At 34.8% G+C, this 19,521-nt stretch overlaps 1 pseudogene; it reads left to right on the top strand.

The window, feature by feature from the left end:
- Window positions 1-11,753, top strand: part of LOC128116966 (serine/threonine-protein kinase tousled-like 1) — a 157,098-nt pseudogene extending 145,345 nt beyond the window's left edge.
- The last annotated feature ends 7,768 nt before the right edge of the window (window positions 11,754-19,521 follow it).

The following is a 19,521-nucleotide window of genomic DNA, read 5'->3' as shown; positions in this document are numbered from 1 at the left end:
TATTAAACTTAGAGGTTAGGCAGTGGTAGCACATGCCTTTAATCCTCGCATTCCAGAGGCAGAGATCTGCCTGGATCTCTGTGAGTTCAAGGCCACACTGGAAACAGCCAAGCATGGTGACTCATGCCTTTAATCCCAGGAAGTAATGGCAGGAGGCAGAAAGGTATTTAAGGCATGAGGACGAAGAACTATAGCCTGGTTAAGCTTTTAGGCTTTGGAGCAGAACAATTCAGCTGAGAGGCATCAAGTCTGAGGAAATAGGATCGGCTGAGGAATTGGCAACGTGAGGTGGTTGTGGCTTGTTCTGCTTCTCTGATCTTCCAGCATTTACCCCAATACCTGGCTTCAGGTTTGTTTTTGTTAATAAGACCCTTTAAGTTTTGTGCTACAAATATCCATTTATAATTTTTATATCACAAATCTAATAAAATATGTGTCACGTCTATACTCAAGTTTGGTTTTTTTTTTTTTTTTTGGTTTTTCAAGACAGGGTTTCTCTGTGTAGCTTTGCGCCTCTCCTGGAACTCACTTGGTAGCCCAGGCTGGCCTCGAACTCACAGAGATCCACCTGGCTCTGCCTCCCGAGTGCTGGGATTAAAGGCATGCACCACCACCGCCCGGCTATACTCAAGGTTTAAAAAAATCACAAGATCATTGATCAAGGTGCTGCCTAGGATATGTCCTCAATGTGTTAGTTCTAGAATGAAAGACAACTCCAACTTCATTCTATGTGTCAGTAAAATTCAGTTTTATATTGTAGTAGAATCAATCTGCAAAGCAGAGGACCTAATTTACCAACATGACACTTCTGATATATCTTCATATTGGCCCCTCCAATGTAAAACCAGAAATAGTGTGTTCCACTTAACTCATGGTTCATACCTTTTGGCTATTTTTTCCTTCAGTCATCAACAGGGCAAGGGGCTATTCTTTTAGAATCTCACATGATTACATTGGGTCCATCCAGATGACCATGGAAGCATTCTATTTAAGATCAATTTATGCCATATTATATAATATATTATTTTGCAATCAAAACATTGATAAATCTCTACTCTTAGGTTCTGAGAATTGAGGTGAGATATCTTTGGGATATTATTTTAGAAATTCTGTTTTATGATAGCACATAGAAACTATATGTGACATTTTTGCAAAAGGTATTTTTGTCACGAAGACAACTATTTATATCTGAAGAAAAGTACATGTAAAATATAAAGAAATGTCCTGGTGAAAGCCAACTTCAAATGCACGAAGATCCCATTGTTTAGATACAGGATTCTATTCCCCCATCCTAAAGCTACCAGGTTGTTTTCTATAGGTATTCAATATAGTAAGGACCTTTGGACATTTGTTTATAGGGACTACATTTTAGTCAATGAACAAAAGTGGCAGAATGACCAGCAAAAACTAAATTTTATTCCAAATAATTTTTTTTCAAATAAAATCCACTTTATCATGCATAGTATTAATGGAAAGCTTAACAAGGAAAATAGTCATTCCTAAGAAAAATTCTGTGCTGGATGAATGTGGATACAGACACATGCATGTATTTCACATATATATCTAAGTTCCTATGTGTGAACAGAGGAATCTTACTTAGATGATGGTTCTTAATGTACTGAAAGTTGCCTTCTACCTTCACAATCTGTAATCAATCTTAGGAGAAATAGCATTTTAATAAAAATGTAATTTTTCAAATTAAGAATTGCTTGCTGGTTTCTTTCTGTCATAATAGCATGTAATTAAAAAAAATAAATCTGACTAACTCTACAAGAAGACAAGTTTAAATAGGGGAATGGCCTGTGAAAGAGAGGTCTCTAGTTCAAGAAATCAGATAACTCAGGCTCGGGTAATTAGAGGACTAGAAAAGTACAAAGGGAAAGGAGAATTAAATGTTTCCGTTTTGTCCTGAGGTTGTCTGTTGCAAGGGTAAGTAGTGAGTGTTGGACTAAAGAGTATCAGGTTGATAGTAAAATATCTTTTGTGGCCAGCTATAATTGGGTTGCTAGGGTAGGGAGAACAAGAATCTAGAGAAACAAGGTAATTTTGTTCTGAAAACCAAATGACTGTAGTTTGATGAATTTTCACTGTTCACCCAAAATGGAGGAACTCAGCAAAATGGCAGGTCCAGAGCTACCTGCAACAATTATAGCACTATAGCAATGAAGCATCCAAGCAAGACTTCATACAAACTTCTTATTTATTCTTATTATTCTACAACACTTCTTATTTATTCTTATTATTCTACAACACTTATATGCACAGAAACCATCACACACAGTATATTAAAATGATTCATGTTTGTCTATCCTCTGGTAGCTTGAGTATTGAGAGTTTTAGTGTATGTGTTTAAATTGTCTCTTCCTTTTTCTCAGACTCTTGTACAAATATCGCCACGTGAAAGCACCCCACTCTTTTTTTATTGATAATAATGCCATTCTTAATCTTAGTCACCTTTTCTGTCTTTTACTATCTACATTTACCTGACACAACATTATGTTTTTGGTTATTTTCTGATCTATCTATTAACAATGTAAGCTCCATGAAGCAAGGGAAATCCTGTCTTGATTTCAGTATATTCAAAGGTAGAACAGTGCTGTGCCCAGATTAGACACTTAATATTACATTCAATTTCTTAACATTTACAAAGATAATAATCCTGTGGATTATATGTTATATGAGCTCATACATAGGTATCTTATTTTTCATAAATTAAGATTTAACTATCATTCTTTCAATCAGTCCAACCTTGGAAAAATGATGTAATTATCCAATTGAGTATAGAAAATAATCAGTGATTTCATATAAATTAATGAGTTTAAGTAAGCATGAACATAAGCATAAAGTAATATTGTTTTTCTAATTATTTGTTCTGCTGACAGGGCCTAGGTATTCCAGATTAGTTGAAATATGTTTTCGTCCAAACCATATAAGCATTATTCAAGTTATTCCTTATAAAATTATACTATACTTTAACTATAAAAATAAGCTATTTTTATAACCAATGAAATCATTCTACTCATAAAATTAGGGCATGCCTACATTCACAAGAAATGAAAGGGGAATATTTTGTGGTAAATGCAATTATTTTGAAGAAAACTGCACCTTCAATGGCACTGTCTAAACATCAAAGCAAGGAAAAGTAACCTACAAAACAATATGCCATCCATGGCAGCATGGTTTTGATGAAAAGGTTGATTCACTGTTTTTTTTGTGCTTTTCAAAAGATGTGTGACAAAACTACTATTACAGCCAAATAAATTGAATTACTGCTGAAATAATGTTATTTCACTCTTTATTTGGGCGACAAAATATGACAGTACACTTGAAGTCTCCAAATCCCTGGGCTATGACACTAATGACTGTGTTAGCTGTCCATTAATGTTCGTATGTATATTAATGAATCAGTCTTCAGAGCTACAGAAAACCATACAGGGTATGTGAAGTAAAAATGAGGGATATTGTTAAACACGTAAGTTTCATATAAAATGCTTAATGTGTTTTTCATCTTGAAAGAAAATGTTTCATTGTAATTAGCACTAATATCTTAACATTAATAGATTATATTTTTGATATTTAGACTTTTCTTTTGGCCATGAGTGTGCTTTAAATATCACCTTGATATATGATAATACAGGATAAAACTACAAATAACCAATTTATGATGAAATATAAATTATGAGACCTTGAAGATAAATGAATTACAACACATCTGCACAATCTGACAAGACGTCCTTTGTTTTCGCACTTTCTACTCAGGCTGTCATTTATGATTAAGAGTGAACATAAAATACCACAGCAGAAGGCAAAAATTAAACTGATCTTGACAGCCAAAATTATTCCACTGAGACAACTGGGGAGAAAAAAGACTTAATTACATTTTTAGGCTAGGCATGTGAACCAAATTCATCGGGATAGCCTAAACAGGAGAACTATGCCCATTAGGAAGCAAAGATTAATTCTTTTGCAACCACAGTGCAATACTATAAACTGGGAAGGTTAAGCTATCTATCTCCAGCTTAGAAGCATTTCCTAGTTTATTATGGAATACATTAAAACAGCCTTTCTGTCACTGGCAACCACAGTTATAATAGCCTTCAAAATTACTCATCAGAGGCATAAAATGTTTAAACTTAATGTAGAGGGAACACTTCAGTGATTCCTAAGGTACTCAATTATAAAAATATCTTTTTAGTTCATATGGATTTATTAAACGTGATATATTTTAAATGATGATACTATGAACAGTAGCATTTTACTTATGCTCCCTAATTAGATATTGTGATTAAGTGTTATTTAGTACAAGATATATGTGAACATTTCACTGTCAAAATATCTCTACATTGTAGTATTCTTTAGTGTTTCATAGAACGTTCATGGCAAATAAAGTATATGTAAACTATTAAAGAAGAAATTGCATACAGTATTTTTAAATAATTCTCCTTGGAATAGACACTCAATGGAGAATTGGCTAGACCACAGTGGCCTGTGCCCACATCTATGGGAGATGATTTTGATTTCACTGAGCTGTGAAGACCGACCCACTGTGCAAGGCACCATTTCCAAACCAGGAAATACCGAACTGCGTGAGTGGAGAAAGCAAGCTGAGCATTAGCATGGAGGCATTTGTTTTCTTTCTGCTCTTCAAGTTCCTGGCACACTGATTTCTTCAAAATAATGGGCTATAATCTGGAATTGCGAGTTAAAATAATCACTTTATTCTCTAAATTGCTATCTTCAGGGCTTTTGTCAGAGCAACAGAAATGAAACTACGACAGATAAGTATCATATTTTCATCCATTAATTAACATTAGGACCCATGGAAGAACAATGTAGCTTACACACACTGAGTCATACATTGTGGGGGCCCAGAGAGACTCCCTAGTAAGGCCCTACTCAATGTCAGAAATTCTGAGCTTGCTCTACACAGCAGGGCTGCATGATGGGATGATTTGGACAAGGGTGTGGTTACCAGGTACTTTGAAGGGTCTACACTTGTTGGTACTTTATACCTCAACCTTGAAAAGGGGAGTTCTTTTGTACCTCCACTTGCTGATGTATAAAAAGCCCATCATGAATAAAATTGAGGTGGCTGGATATTGACCCAGGGCCCACCCAAAGCTGTCCTGTCTTTCTCTTGGTCTAGGTTTCTATTTCTATCTAACACTTCTTCATTCCTCACTCCTTCCCCTCAAGAACCCTTCAACAGGTCAGAGCTGGCCTCCTACAATACATATCTATTAATTTTTATTCTAGAAAACTATATAACATCTTTAAGAGTGGCATTTATGACACATAAAATTTTCAATTATTTTATCATTTAAAGAAGTCCTTTCTTCCATAGAATAATTTAAATATCCTTATAGAGTCAAAGATCAGATTTTAAGCTATAATTTATAGCTACTTTGTTGTGACAATATTATTTTAATTTATTAAAAGTGTTTTATTTAGAATACACTGCTTTATATGAAGATCAAGATAACTAAACAATGCACTTAAATTAGTCTCATTTTGTATAACGGTTTCTTAAGTATGTGGAGATTTATCCTCCTCAAAATGTTTTATAAAATATTTTGTCAAAAAAATTGTCTTTCTTTGTATGAGGAATAGGTTTGCAGCAAAAGTCAGCAAGGGGAGGAGATTAGTCCCACTTAAACTTGATATGCCATGCTTTGTTGATACCCATGGGAGGTCTGCCCCTTTCTGAATAGAAACAGGGGAAGGGTGGATTGGGGGAGGAGGGCACAGAGGGGAGATAGGAGGAGGGAATACGAAGAGAGGAGGGAGGGGAAACTGCAGTCACAATGTAAAATAAATGAATAAATGTAATTAATAAAAATTGTCTCCAATTCATGGATTTATGAAGAATTGCTACTATTAATTAACAGGAGAATTAATATTACTTCCATAAACTCCCAAGTGTGGTTGTATTAACTGTCTTTATACTGCTGTGCTTTGATGGGAGAAGGGATGGCTTCCCTGTTCTGATTATGGCACACAATTTAGTAATACTTGTATGTGCATCTTTAAGGAAAGAACACTTCAATAATTTTGTTTCTAATATTTCCTTAGTACAATTCCTTTACTGTCATTTTCTAGTTAATGTCAGTACATATGTTCCAAACTTAGCATTCAAGTCATTAGATAGGCTTGGTGAAATTTCCTTTTCCATCAAAAAGCAAACAATAATATGTTTCAAATAACACAGGTAATTTCTTGGTAAAATTATAGAATAGAGTCAACTTCTGTGTGAACTGGAGGAGAGAGTCAGAATGAGAATAAAAAAAGACTTTATCTAAATAATGAAATAAAGGAAAGCCTTTGGAAATCCATGAAGGGAATTAAATTAAAGTGAAAAAGAGAAGGCACAAAGAAATTAAATGAAACTGAATAATAGAAGACACAAAGAAGTAAACAGAACACCATCTTAGTCATGTGGTCCCCTAGGTGGATCACAGTTGGAGGGATGGGACCCCTACCCTCAGGAAAAGCCCACAGCCCTCTCAGGCCACAAATTTAATTGTAGGTTTTAGTAAGATAGTAATTCTTCTTGTGGACAAGTCATCAGTGGAGAGAAGCCATATTTTGGCATGTCATGGGACTTGGAACACCACCTTGATACAGTATGTATTGCCTCAACCCTCTACAAAGATCTACAGGCAACTAAGGAATGCTCAGAGTGGGAAAAATAGTCTTTCCCAAGAAAGATCACACAAATTAATTATTTAATACCAAACAGTCAGCCTTGGAAACATATATACAAATAACATACAGACTGACAAGGTTATATTTAGGAATACATATGTCTCTCTCTCTCTCTCTCATATATATATATGTATATATATATATGCATATAATAACAATTAATGAAAAAGAGGTTATGATTTGAAAGAGAGCAAGGGGAGTATATGGGAGAATTTGGAGGAAGGAAAAAGGATAGGGAAGTGATGTAACTATATTAAAATTTAATAAATAATTAAGTAAAAGTATATTTAAGGATGAAAAACTGAACTACCCTGGGGGCATGATATCATAAAATATACTTAGGCTGAGGATCCTCATTGGTTTGTTTCATACCCTGGAAGAGATAATACCCAAAAACACATGTAGAGAGTATGAAGGATTGAACCTCTTATATAAAAAGATGATAGCTGCAGAAAAAAAGGCTGGCTTAGTATTTAAGAGCATAGGAGTCATATCTCTGTTTTTCTTGGGTAGCAAAAAGTCTAATTGACTGATAATTAACCTTGAGTTTGATAGCACTGAACATGAGGTTAGGGGGTGGATAAAATTTTAGAATCACCAATGTGTCATTCACTGTTACAAATCTTGAGAATGCAGAAGATGCAGAACTATCCATGATACATCCAGTAGTGTCTTCTAGTAGAGTGATTAATACTCAAATCTTGAAAGTCAAAAGACAGTTTCTCCTGTATTGATCTCAGTGCAGTGGCTGCTCTCCATACTCCCAGTGCATTTTGAACACACCCCATTCACTCATTTGTAATATTAACCACTCTAGTGGAGTTCTGGGGGAGTGAGAAAATCTGACTAGCTCTCAATGTGTTAAGTCAAATGTGGTCTGTGTGTAAAAGAATAAAACTGTCAATGTGAAGGTCCAGCAGACATTAAGAGCCTATCTCCTACAGACTGAGCAATAGCATAAACTAAAGAACGGACATGAGTACACAAGTTCAATAACATTCCTGCCATGATTGCACTTTTTCTCAATGCCAATTTTCTTTTCGCTTATTATTTATGATTTCCCACACTTAACCTAAATAATCATAATTTTATAGAATGTTCTACATTAGTTTTATAAAACTACACATGGAGAATGAAGTAAGCACTAGTGAATAATCAGTAGGCCACTGAGGAAATCAGAGAGGACCTTTAAAAATTCTTAGAATGAAATGAATATGAAAGCACAACTTTCCAGAGCCTTTGGAATACAGCTACAAAAGCTCTAAGAGGAAAGTATATACTTAGAAATATTTATATTAAAACATCAGAAGATTCTTCAATAAATATTTTAGCAACACTATGCAACTTCTTAGAAAACAAGACCATCAAAACCCAAAAGATTTAGCTAGCAAAATGTAGTAAATACCAGGGCAGAATTAATGAAATAGAGACCAAATGTTTGATACATAAAATTCACTTGGTCCATTTCAAAAATAAATAAAATAAACAAACTCTTAGCCAAACTAATAAATATAAATCCCAAATAAAAATATATGAAGTTAAAAGTGGTAGGTTACTACAGATTCCAATGAAATATGGATAAATAACACAGAGTTTTGAAAGTGTAAATGCATTAAATCTGGAAATTCTAGAAGAAATACATACACTCCAAGGCATATAACCTATCAAAATTAAATCAGAAAGATAAGAATAGTTTAAACAGATACATAGCAATCAGCAATATTGATGCAATAGTAAAATCTCCCAACAAAGCACAGCTCAGGACTAGACAGATTCAATGTCAAATTCCTGCAAGTCATTAAAAAACAACAACACAAATGATACTCAAACTGTTCCATAAAATTTAAATTGAGGAAGATAACCAATCTTGTTCTATAAAGACAGCATCTCCCTGGTGTCAAAACTAGATAAGGACACAGTAAAGAAAGACAAATAAGAACTAGATTTCTTGATGAAAACAGATGGAAAAGTTCTCCATTATTATAACAAATTTCCCTGATACCTACTTCTGTTCTCATGTCTTTCCCTAGCCTATTTATTTACTCCACCCTTACCCTCTACTTAGCTTCCTCATCATTCCACCATTATCACTCCTAGACCTTAAACTTCTCTTTTGTAATTAAAATGTAATCACATAATTTCCCTCTATTTGTTTTTTTCCTCCAACTCCTCCCATGCCCTCTCAAATTCTTGGCCTCCATTAATTGCTATTGTTACATACATGTATATAAACACATAAATATAAAAATATAACCTGCAGAGTTTGTTCACTGTTGCTTGAATATGCACTATTTCAGATGACCAGTTTGGCTCCTCACTGTGGGAAGACTACTTATCCTGTTTGCAGAATTCCTTAATGTCCTGCTGCTCCTTGGCCTAGTGGTATGACTCTGAGATTTCTTCTTTCCACATCAGCATGTATGTGGATGTTGCCCTTGATAAGTCTTATTTAGGCAGGAATATGGAGGTATCATGGGTGAAGCTTCCATGACATTTCCATGATACACAATTTCACTGAAAATTTCCTGGTATGGTAGCTCTAAAAATCTTTCTATCACTTCTTTCCTGATGTTACCTGAGCTATATTATAGGTATATTAATTGAAGCTGTGCATAGAAGTCAGTTGTTCTCTGCATTTTGACTACTTTGGCTTTATGTATTTGTCGCTATCTACTGCAAAAAGATGCTATTTGATAATGAACAAGAGATATGCTTATCTTTGTGCATATTAATCATCTTTAGAATAGAATTAGGAACCATACGGGTTTAAGAAAACGACAGGAGTAGGTTTTCCTCTAAGATCCATAAGCCCACTAGTTCAGGATAGTTTTCAGTTTCTCCTTCTTGTTAAGTGGGCCTTAAGTGCTGTTAGACAACTATTGGTTGCCACCAAGATATAAGTGCCACTATTGCACTTTTAGGGTTATCTTGCCATGCTGGTTATTATTGTACTCCAACGGCATCATAGATGGGTAGGATTACTGATTGCTTCCACCCATTTAAGCTTTCACAGTGTCTTCCAGTACTATGAAAGCTCGTCCTCAGAGAGGAGGCTTTGAGGTCATATCTAACTTGGATCCTGTGAGCCCTGTTTCCACAGTACATGGTCTCTTCAGTAATAAGGATTTACATTTAACCTGTGGAAACAACCATGGGGGAACAGCCTGTATTGCATTGGGAGTATTTTGGACTCCCTGACCAACAACTCAAAAGGCAGTTTCTCATGCATGTTCCTGATGATTTGTTAGATAGACTGTGGCTCTTGTGGGGGGAGCATTGACAGTACAAGTGGCTTAATTTTATTTAAAGTATAAATGTTTTATATTAAATTTGGAGTAAATAAAAATATGGTTCCGTTTTGGTTTTTTCAATCATCCTTAGTGTTATGACTGTGGATGAAATGTGACCATCTGTATTAATCTTCTACTCTGCCACCAGAACATCCCTGCCATGAGGAACTCTAGCCTCAAAATGGGATCCAAAATAGGACCTTTCTTCTCTTAGTTATTCTTATCAGGGCATTATGTCACAGCAACAAGAAACAAACCCTCAGGGTTTATTATCAGAGGCTTGCATTTCAGGGTTGTGAGTCTGATTCTTGACTGAAGAATGTTTTGGAAATGTTTTTCCATAAGCTATAATTTGACATTAATCTTTAATCTTTGTCATCTCAAAGGCATAGTCTCATGATTACTTAGTGCCCCTCATCACTATCTGTCTCATTATATATATATATATATATGATCAAAAATATTTATAAAGTATAAAGAACTATTAAATATGTGCTTATCAATGAGAAAAGAATTCCTTATTGAATAAAATACACAAGAAAAACTACCAAACAGAGAGAAGAATATGCAGGACCAGTTACACCTTGAATGCTTTACAACAATTAGATGTGACAATTCCACTAAATGATGGACAGATGCTCTTACATTTCAGAATCTTGTGAAGCAACAAGAATGGGTGAATCAGCAAACAGAAGCTAGTGAAAGGCAAAAAAAAACCCTTCAAGCCAAACTCAAACCTCTCACAGCTATTAGTTCTTCATTATCTTCTTCCAAATCTGAACCCAAAAAAATGCAGTCAATGGACCAGAAAATGAGCCTCTTTTTTGATCAAATTTACTTCAACTGTTGACTTTGGCAGAGCATTGGGAACAGAAGGAAAATTTAAGCATGGATTAGGACATCTCAAAAAGAAGAGTCAAAGATCCAGGTAGAACTTGAATGACTGAATAGAGTCATAAATATTCAAATATGGGAGTTCAAATGAATCAACAATGAAAATAATTCACAGAAGAAAGATTATCCAATGTTAAATGAATGATAATAATTACTTTATCCACTTTGGAGAGGTAGCTTTAGTGAAATATAGAAAACTTCTGACCTGCATAAGCAAAAATAGGCTGCTGTAAAGATCCAACAGCTTAATAAAAGCTGGAGAGATGAGGAAAAAGTAAATGACTACAAACCTGCTGCAGAATATATAGAATAAAGAGCATGATGACCCCAGAGTAAAGTCTAGAGGTATTTTTCCTGAATACAAATATATTTTACATAGTATTAGAATAGTGTAAAGTAAAAGATTTGGATTTTTACCTGAAACAATACAAATTAGTGTCAGAGAAAGAAATTGAATCTATAATGATGTAGATCATAAATAACAAAAGATATTTCAATGAGATCAAGCCTCCTGATACACATTATGAACTTAAACTAGGATATATCTTTCTAGTTGGTAGAACAGCATTTTTGTAGAAGTCAAAAGTCATTGATTTTGACATGTACAAGATTATAAATGATGATAACTATGGTAAAAAAAATTGATTTAACTTCCCAAGAGATGGGCACAGAGAGTTTGTTACCTCCTGGGTGTTCTGTAATTGTAAAGGAAACACCAGTGATCTCCAACAAGGTTGACATGTGTTCAGTTGGAATTATCTTTCAGTGTCTCTGTGGTAGAAAACCATTTTGACATAATCAAAGTCAGCAACTCATTTTTTAAAGAAAAATTCAGTATTAAAAACAAGGTCTATTTCTCTGTAAATTCAGTTATAAGCAAGGAATCCAAAACATTTATCAAAATACTGTTTGGAATACCAGAAAGATCAATTTTATATGTAGCAATTAAATCTCCCAAACATGATAAGGTCAAATTCTTCAGGAATCATCCATATGGATAGAATAACATAATATTCTCCTAGACTTTCTTCTTGAAGCATAATTACTGAATTTTTTCCAAACTTTGAAAGAAATCATAGAACAATTCATTCCAAGTCCTAAAAGTCTATGGCAGACAATCTACATTAAAATACTTACCAAAACAATCCGCCATATCTGAAGAAGAAAGAAAAACTTTCATTAAATATAACTGGCCTCAATTCTCCAATCAAAAGATACAGGTTGACTGGTCTGATCAAGAAACAAAATCCATGTATGATTTGTCTACATGAAGCAGATTTTAACTTTTAAGTTAGGCACTGTCCTAGAGTAAAAAGGTGAACAAAAGCACTCAAATCAATGGGGACCAAAAAGAAAGCAGGCACCACATTCCTATTATCTGACAAGATTGATTCAAAAAGAAACTCATCAGAATAGACAAAGAGGGACAGTTCATTTTTATTAAGGAAAGAGCTAACAAAAAGACATTAATATCTTAAACATATATGCACCAAATTCTGAGATACCCAATTTCATAGTAATCATAATAATAAACTACTACTAGATTTAAGGACACAGAATAACAGCAATCCCTTTATAATGGGTGATTTCAATATGTCACTTTTTCAATAGACAGATCATCTGGACAAAAATAAACAGAAATATCAGAGTTAATTGACAACATACATCAATTGGATTTAACAGATATGTACAGAATAATCCAACAAAGAAGTAAAAAAATATATTTTACTCAGTAGCACACAGTAGCTTTTATACAATAGACCACACACCAGGGCATAACACAACACTTTACAGTTGTATGATATAATAAGAATAACTCCTGTGTCCTATCTGACCACAGGGCAATAAAACTTAAAATTAATATCATACATATGCCTTACAGAATCATAAACTAAAGGAGATTAAACAACTCATTACTGAATGATGAAATGGGTCAAAAAATAAATCAAGAGAGAAATAAATTTTTTCCTTAAATAAATGAAAATGCAATACAACAAAATCTCTATGATACATTGAACACCATCCTATGAAAGAAATGTATAACTCTAAGTGCCTACATTATAAAATCAGAGAGAGCACAATTAAATAAATTGATGTTGCAACTCAATTTGGAAAACAAATCAAGCCCCTACCCTGTAAAATGTTGGAAATAATAAAATCAGAGCCGTAATCAATGAAATGGAAATAAAGAACACAATATAATAAATCTAAGAGTTGGTTGTTTGAGAAGATTTAAAAAAAAATTAACAAACCCTTTGCCCAACTAACCAAATGAAAGAAGGGACCTAAATTAACAGAATTATAAATGATCAGGAAAACATTATAATAGACACCAATGAAATTCAGAATATTAAAGTAGAATGCTTTAAAAACCTGAATTCCATTAAGCCAAAAAACCTAAAACAAATGGAAGATTTTCTAGATTAATCTCAACCACTATAATCAAAGCAGGAAGAGATCAACAACATGAGTAGACACCTAACAACTGAATAGGTTGCAATAATAAGAAAACGCCTTCCACCTAATAAAAAGTCCAGGGTTGGAGGGATTCATAGCAGAGTTCTACCAGACTTTCAAAATAGATCTTTACCTAATGCTTCCTAAACTATTTTTTAAAAATAGAAACATTAGGAATGCTCCAAAACTCCTTCTACAAAACCGTATTTACTCTAACACCAAAAACAATCAAAATTATTTCAATTAAATAATTGCAAACAGAATATACAAATGCATCAGAAAATTATACATCAGGGTCAAGTTGTCTTTATGCTTGAAATGCAGGGAAAGTTTAAACACATGCAAGTCAATAAATGTAATAAACCACAGAAGTAGACTTAAAGACAAAAAAAAACCCACATGATCGTATCAGTTAATGTAGAAAAAGCCTTTAATAAAATCATGATTTCATGATAAAAGTCCTAAAGAATGTAATGCTTGAAAGAACAAAACTTAACACATTAAAAATCTATGGATAGGAAACGCACAGCCAACATCATCCTAAGTGCAGGAAATCCTGTAGCAATTCAACTGAAGTCAGGAACTAGATAGATATATCCAATACCTTTCAAAATTTTGCTTAAAGCTCTACCTGAGAGAGAAAAATTAAAATGATACTAATAGGGAAAGAAGAAGTCAAAATATCCCTATTTATAGACAATAAGATACTATACATCAGTGATTCAAAAAATATATCAAAATACTTCTAGAAATGATAAATAAATTCAGCAATGTGAGAAGATACAGAATCAACTTTCACATATCAATATATTTGCTATGTACCAATAACAAACATATAAAGAAAGATCTTGGCAATATTCCCATTCACAATAGCCTCAAAGAAAATAAAACATCTAGGAATTAATGTAAATTTACATTAAAAACATAAATGATCTTTATAAAGAGACAGAAAAAAATAGGAAATGGAATATCTCATCATCATAGATTTGTCAAATTAATATTATATGATCATTCTACTAAAAGCCATTTGCAGATTTAGTCCAATATCAGTCAAAATCCTCATTTCTTTCTTCACAGAAATAGAGAAAAAGCTATCCTATAATTAATATGAACCCACAGTTGCCCCTGGATACGCATTATAATCTTGAAAAACATCATAATCCTGGAAGTATTTTTATTCCAGATCTTAAGATGTATCACACAGATGTAGCAATGAAAGTACTATGATACTGGCACAAACCAGATCAATGGAGTAAAATTGAATATCCAAATATGATACATGTAACTTTTACCATCTAATGTTTGACAAAGATTCTAAAAACTGACGCTGGAGAAAAGAAAACATCTTCAACAAGTGGTGCTTGGAAAACTGGATGTCAACATGTAGAAGAATAAAATCATACCCATACTCAGTACCTTCCCCCCTCCAAAAAAAAAGCTCCAAATGTATCAAAAACATAAACATGAAAACCCAAACCCTGAAACTTCTAGAAGAAAGTATAGATCATTCCTTATATGATATAGATGAAGGAAAAGACATTTTAAATAGGATTCCTTTTGCCCAAGAATTAAGGCCAACAACTAACAAGTGAGATTTTATAACTAAAAAACTTCAGCACATCTAAAACAATAGTCAGCTTGGTGAAGAGAAAACCTAGAAAATTAGAGAGAATCTTTGCTAGCTATACATCAAATAAAATATTAATATCCACAATATTTAAAGAACTCAAAGAGCAAAGAATCAAACAAACAAACAAATGACCCTTTTGAAAAATGGGCCTGAAAAGAGAATTCTCAAATGAAGAAAAAAATATATATGTACAAAAATTCTTGTGGTGGCATACACCTTTAATCCTAGCACTCAGGAGGCAGAGGCAAGAAGATTTCTGAGTTGAAGGACAGCCTGGTCTACACAGTGAGTTCCAGGACAGCTATGGTTACACAGAGAAATCCTGTTTTGAAAAAACCAATACAAATAAACAAAGAAACAAACAAGTAAATAAATAAATTCCTCAAATATTCAGTGTTACTAGAATTAGGGAAATGACAATCAAAACAGCTTTATGATATCATGTTACCTCAATCAAATGACAAAGATCAACAAAACAACCAAAAACAAATGCTGAATGGGATGTGGGGAAAGGGAACCCTCATTCATTGTTAGTGGTTTGCTAAAGTGTTTTAGATACTGCAGAAATTGGCATGGAGAATTCTCAAAAATCTAAAAAGAAATCTACCATATGACCCAAGTATATCATTTCTTGGCATATGCCCAAAGGACTTGGCATCCTCCTCCACAGATACTTGCTCAATCATGTTCATTGCTGCTCTATTCACAATAAGTAGGACATGAAAACAACCTTAATGACCTTCACCTTATGAATGGATAATGAAAACGTAATAATGCATGCTTTGGAATATTATCCAGCTCTAAAGAGAAATAAAATCATGAACTTTTCAGAAAGACAAATGTTGTATGTTTTATTTCATCACAATCTCTTGGTTCCAAACCTTCATATGTGAGTACATATCCTGGAGTAACTGCAAAATCAAGAAAGTAATAGGGGTCCAGTGCTGCGGTAGGAGTTACAGGAACATTAGTGAGAGGAATAGTAGCTTATAAGTGATCTTATCAGGTTAATAGGAAACAGTGGAAGCCCTTTAAGGAGGTGGAAGATAAATATAGAAGAATGAGAGAAGAGGGTAAAATAATAGTAAGGATGTCTGGAAAGGTTATAAGGAATCACATTATTAACTATTTACTTTTTAAAAACCTACAATACAGATATATACTTTAAATTACATTTTCTTATTTGAGCTAAAAATTCGCCCTCCAAAATTCAAAACCATCTAAATAAAACCCAACAATAGGAATGAGATGCTCTCTTTTGAGTTTCCGGTCAAGTTTGTCCAAGAGACTCTTAATATGCAACCTATTGATTTTGCATTTGGTTAGCCCCAAGAGGTGGAAGGTACATCCCTATTGATGAACTTCAGTCATAGGGCCCATGAGCTGAAACTGACCTGAAAATTTCTACTCTCAGGACTGGCTTTATGGTACTAGAAGATACCATGTTATTTTCCAAAGGAGGGATTTAACCTACCATCCTACCTAGAAATGACACTGATGAATCAAAATAACCAGCATGGTTAATCCTAAGGGTAAACTAGTGGCCTATAAACCTTGATGATTACCAGCAGCTCTCTAATTGTACTTAAGTCCTACTCAACAGAGGAAAATCATGCCTGGTCTGGAAAGCTAACCAACTACTCAGGGCTATTGAAGTCAGAGATTCTGGAGGGTAACATATAGCTGACACCTTACTAAACCAGCATAATACCTAAATCAGTTGTATATATTTGTCCTTAACCTAAGGATAAGTATAGTTTTCACACATCATCAAGAAAACTACTCATTTCAACAAACAGGGACCATCACAGAAATTCACAACCAATTAAAACAGAACTGTGGAGTGCAGTTTCAAGCAATAGATGGACAATACAACTACATTACAGAAGAGATTGTAGAATGATTATAAGAGCCAGAATATTGGGGAGTTTTCTGTGAGATTGCATATCCTAGTAATGTCAGAAACTACACTCATAAAGACCAGCATGACTGCCTAAACATGAGTTGAACAAGTATACCAACTGACATGCTAAACTGTTCAGGTGAAACCCCATGAGGCTTCAACCCTATAAAACAAACTACAGGGAACTGAGCAGATAAAAATCTTGAAGGAACCATTCTCATTATTCCCTTTTTGCCATGGGGCTGCCAGCTGACATCCACTGTTTGGCATGCTGGTAGCCTTACCAATTCAAAAGACATGTCTGTCTCTGTTTCTCTTCTCTAGCTCCCTCCTTTAGGCAGATGCTGAGATTTATAGCTTGCCTGCCCAGTTGTTTATCACTCAGACAATAAGGAAATTGTCTTCAGGCCTGCTTTTTGAAAAGTAATTTAATAAATTAAAAAAGTCACTTTTCTTAAGCTTGCAATTGCATTAATTTTTGGTTTAGAAAGGGCTTGATGCTGCTAAAGACTGCTGTAGTCACCTCGGCCCTAATCCAAAAGAGAAATGCGATCTTTACCATCCTCTACTCCCATACTGGGAGGTGTAACAGCTATGGAGATTGTTGTGAACTCTTAATAACGAGTTATTTTTTTATATATTAAGAAAGGGGGACCTGTGGGCGCCCATTTTCAGGTTCCTCATGGCTTTACCCAGCAGGTCCGCATACAGACAATGATTAGGACCACGGGCCTGAGGGCAGGTGTCTGAGATGGTCTGCATTTGGCTGTGCTGGGGGGAGGGGTCTTTTGCTCCACCCCTTGGCATCTCTATAAATACCCTGGGGCAAAGACAGTCAGAGCCAGCTGGAATAGGTTCCAGGCCCTCTCGAGGCTATCCTGTATTTTCTATCTGTTTATCTCCACAATCTAAATCCTTCTATCTAATATTTCCTGCTGCTCACACTCAAGAAAACTCTGGGGAGCTGTGGGGGTGGTGGGTAAATGCCCTGCAGCACACAACACTAACAGCCCCCACACTTCCATGATTTGAAGATGAGATGGCAATCTAATATAAGAAAAGGAGAGTGACTATAAACCTCTGCCTTGTGGATAAGACATAGGAGATCAACATAGGAAATCAGAAGGCATCTACTCATGCTTAGTAAGTATTTTACACTTATTCTTCCATGTGACCACCCCCCACACACACACACAAAAGGATGCAGTTTGTGATACAGTAATACTTCCAAAGAACCAGGTGACCATAAACATTGTAAGGAACATGCCTCCCACTTATAGCTCTGTAGGAAACCAAGGCTTAGAGACGACACATACACTACCAGCTCGAAGTAGCTGGAATTTGAGTTCAACTCCCTTTCCTATAGTATACCTCTGCTTTCTCTATCCAGGTGCTGAGGACCTACTATGGGAAAAGCACCACTTGGGATGAACACACACACACAGACACACAATTTAAAAGTATGAACTAGGCCGGGCGGTGGTGGCGCACGCCTTTAATCCCAGCACTCGGGAGGCAGAGCCAGGCGGATCTCTGTGAGTTCGAGGCCAGCCTGGACTACCAAGTGAGTTCCAGGAAAGGCGCAAAATTACACAGAGAAACCCTGTCTCGAAAAACGAAAAAAAAAAAAAAAAGTATGAACTAGATGTTGTCTGTATGCTCCAAGCATTTTTATTTAATAAAGGAATTGGATCCAGTCAAATAGTCGTAATACAAAAAAAAAAAAGTCACTTTTCAAATTATAACTACACTAAGAAGCCCAAAAGAGGACAGCCCTAATTTTCCTGATAAAATCATGATCATTATAAATACAGCCTTCTACCATGTTATATATAATGCTACTTTTGTGATTTTCAAAGTGAGATTGGGGTGATTAAGAATCAGTTGCTATAAGAAGGACAACAGTATTTTAAAAAAATCCGATTTGGAAAGATGGCTATGCCATGAAGATGGCTATGCATTTACTGTTTTTGTAGAGGACACTGTTGTTCCCAGTACCCACATGGTAGCTCACTAACACTGGAATCTCCAGTTCTTTGGGATCTCCCACTCTCCTCTGGCCTCCACAGATATCGGGCACTTATTGGGTGAACATACATACACAGTTAAAACACTCCTACTCATGAAAATAATTAAATATAATTTTTCAAGAAGTTTTCAATCTCAGGGGCTGAGAGATGTCTTAATGGTTAAGAGCACTTACTGACCAATTAACTAAGTCCAGAGTTTCAGAAGAGCCTGGCATCTTGATGGTTGGGGCTTACTGGCTTTTAATGTAGCCAAGGAAATGAAAGCACCAGGTTCAGGGAAAAACTGCCTCAAAGGAACAGCCAGAGAATAATAGATGATGACAAAAAACCTAAGAGGATGACAAAAATATGCACCTGGCTTAGTGCTTGCTAAATTAAAGACTATATGGTGTGAGAACAAAGAACAGCAACATACAGTCTCTTCTTGTACTATCATCTAAGATGTGGCTCAAATAAATCAAACTGGATAAGCTATGAAGCTGATAATATTTCTAAGAAGCTAAAAGCAAGATTTGTTAAAGGTGAGCTATGATGCAGAAAATCTGCTAGTAGAAAATTGCAAGTTGATTGTAGATATAAACCTGGTTGCTAGCTCACCTTCAAATGGCAATG

This window comes from Peromyscus californicus, unplaced genomic scaffold (assembly GCF_007827085.1).
Source record: "Peromyscus californicus insignis strain IS unplaced genomic scaffold, ASM782708v3 Scaffold_10__1_contigs__length_136768540, whole genome shotgun sequence".
In the NCBI taxonomy this organism is placed as follows: Eukaryota; Metazoa; Chordata; class Mammalia; order Rodentia; family Cricetidae; genus Peromyscus; species Peromyscus californicus.
The sequence above is the reverse complement of the archived record's forward strand: the minus strand, read 5'-3'. Positions and strand labels throughout refer to the sequence as shown.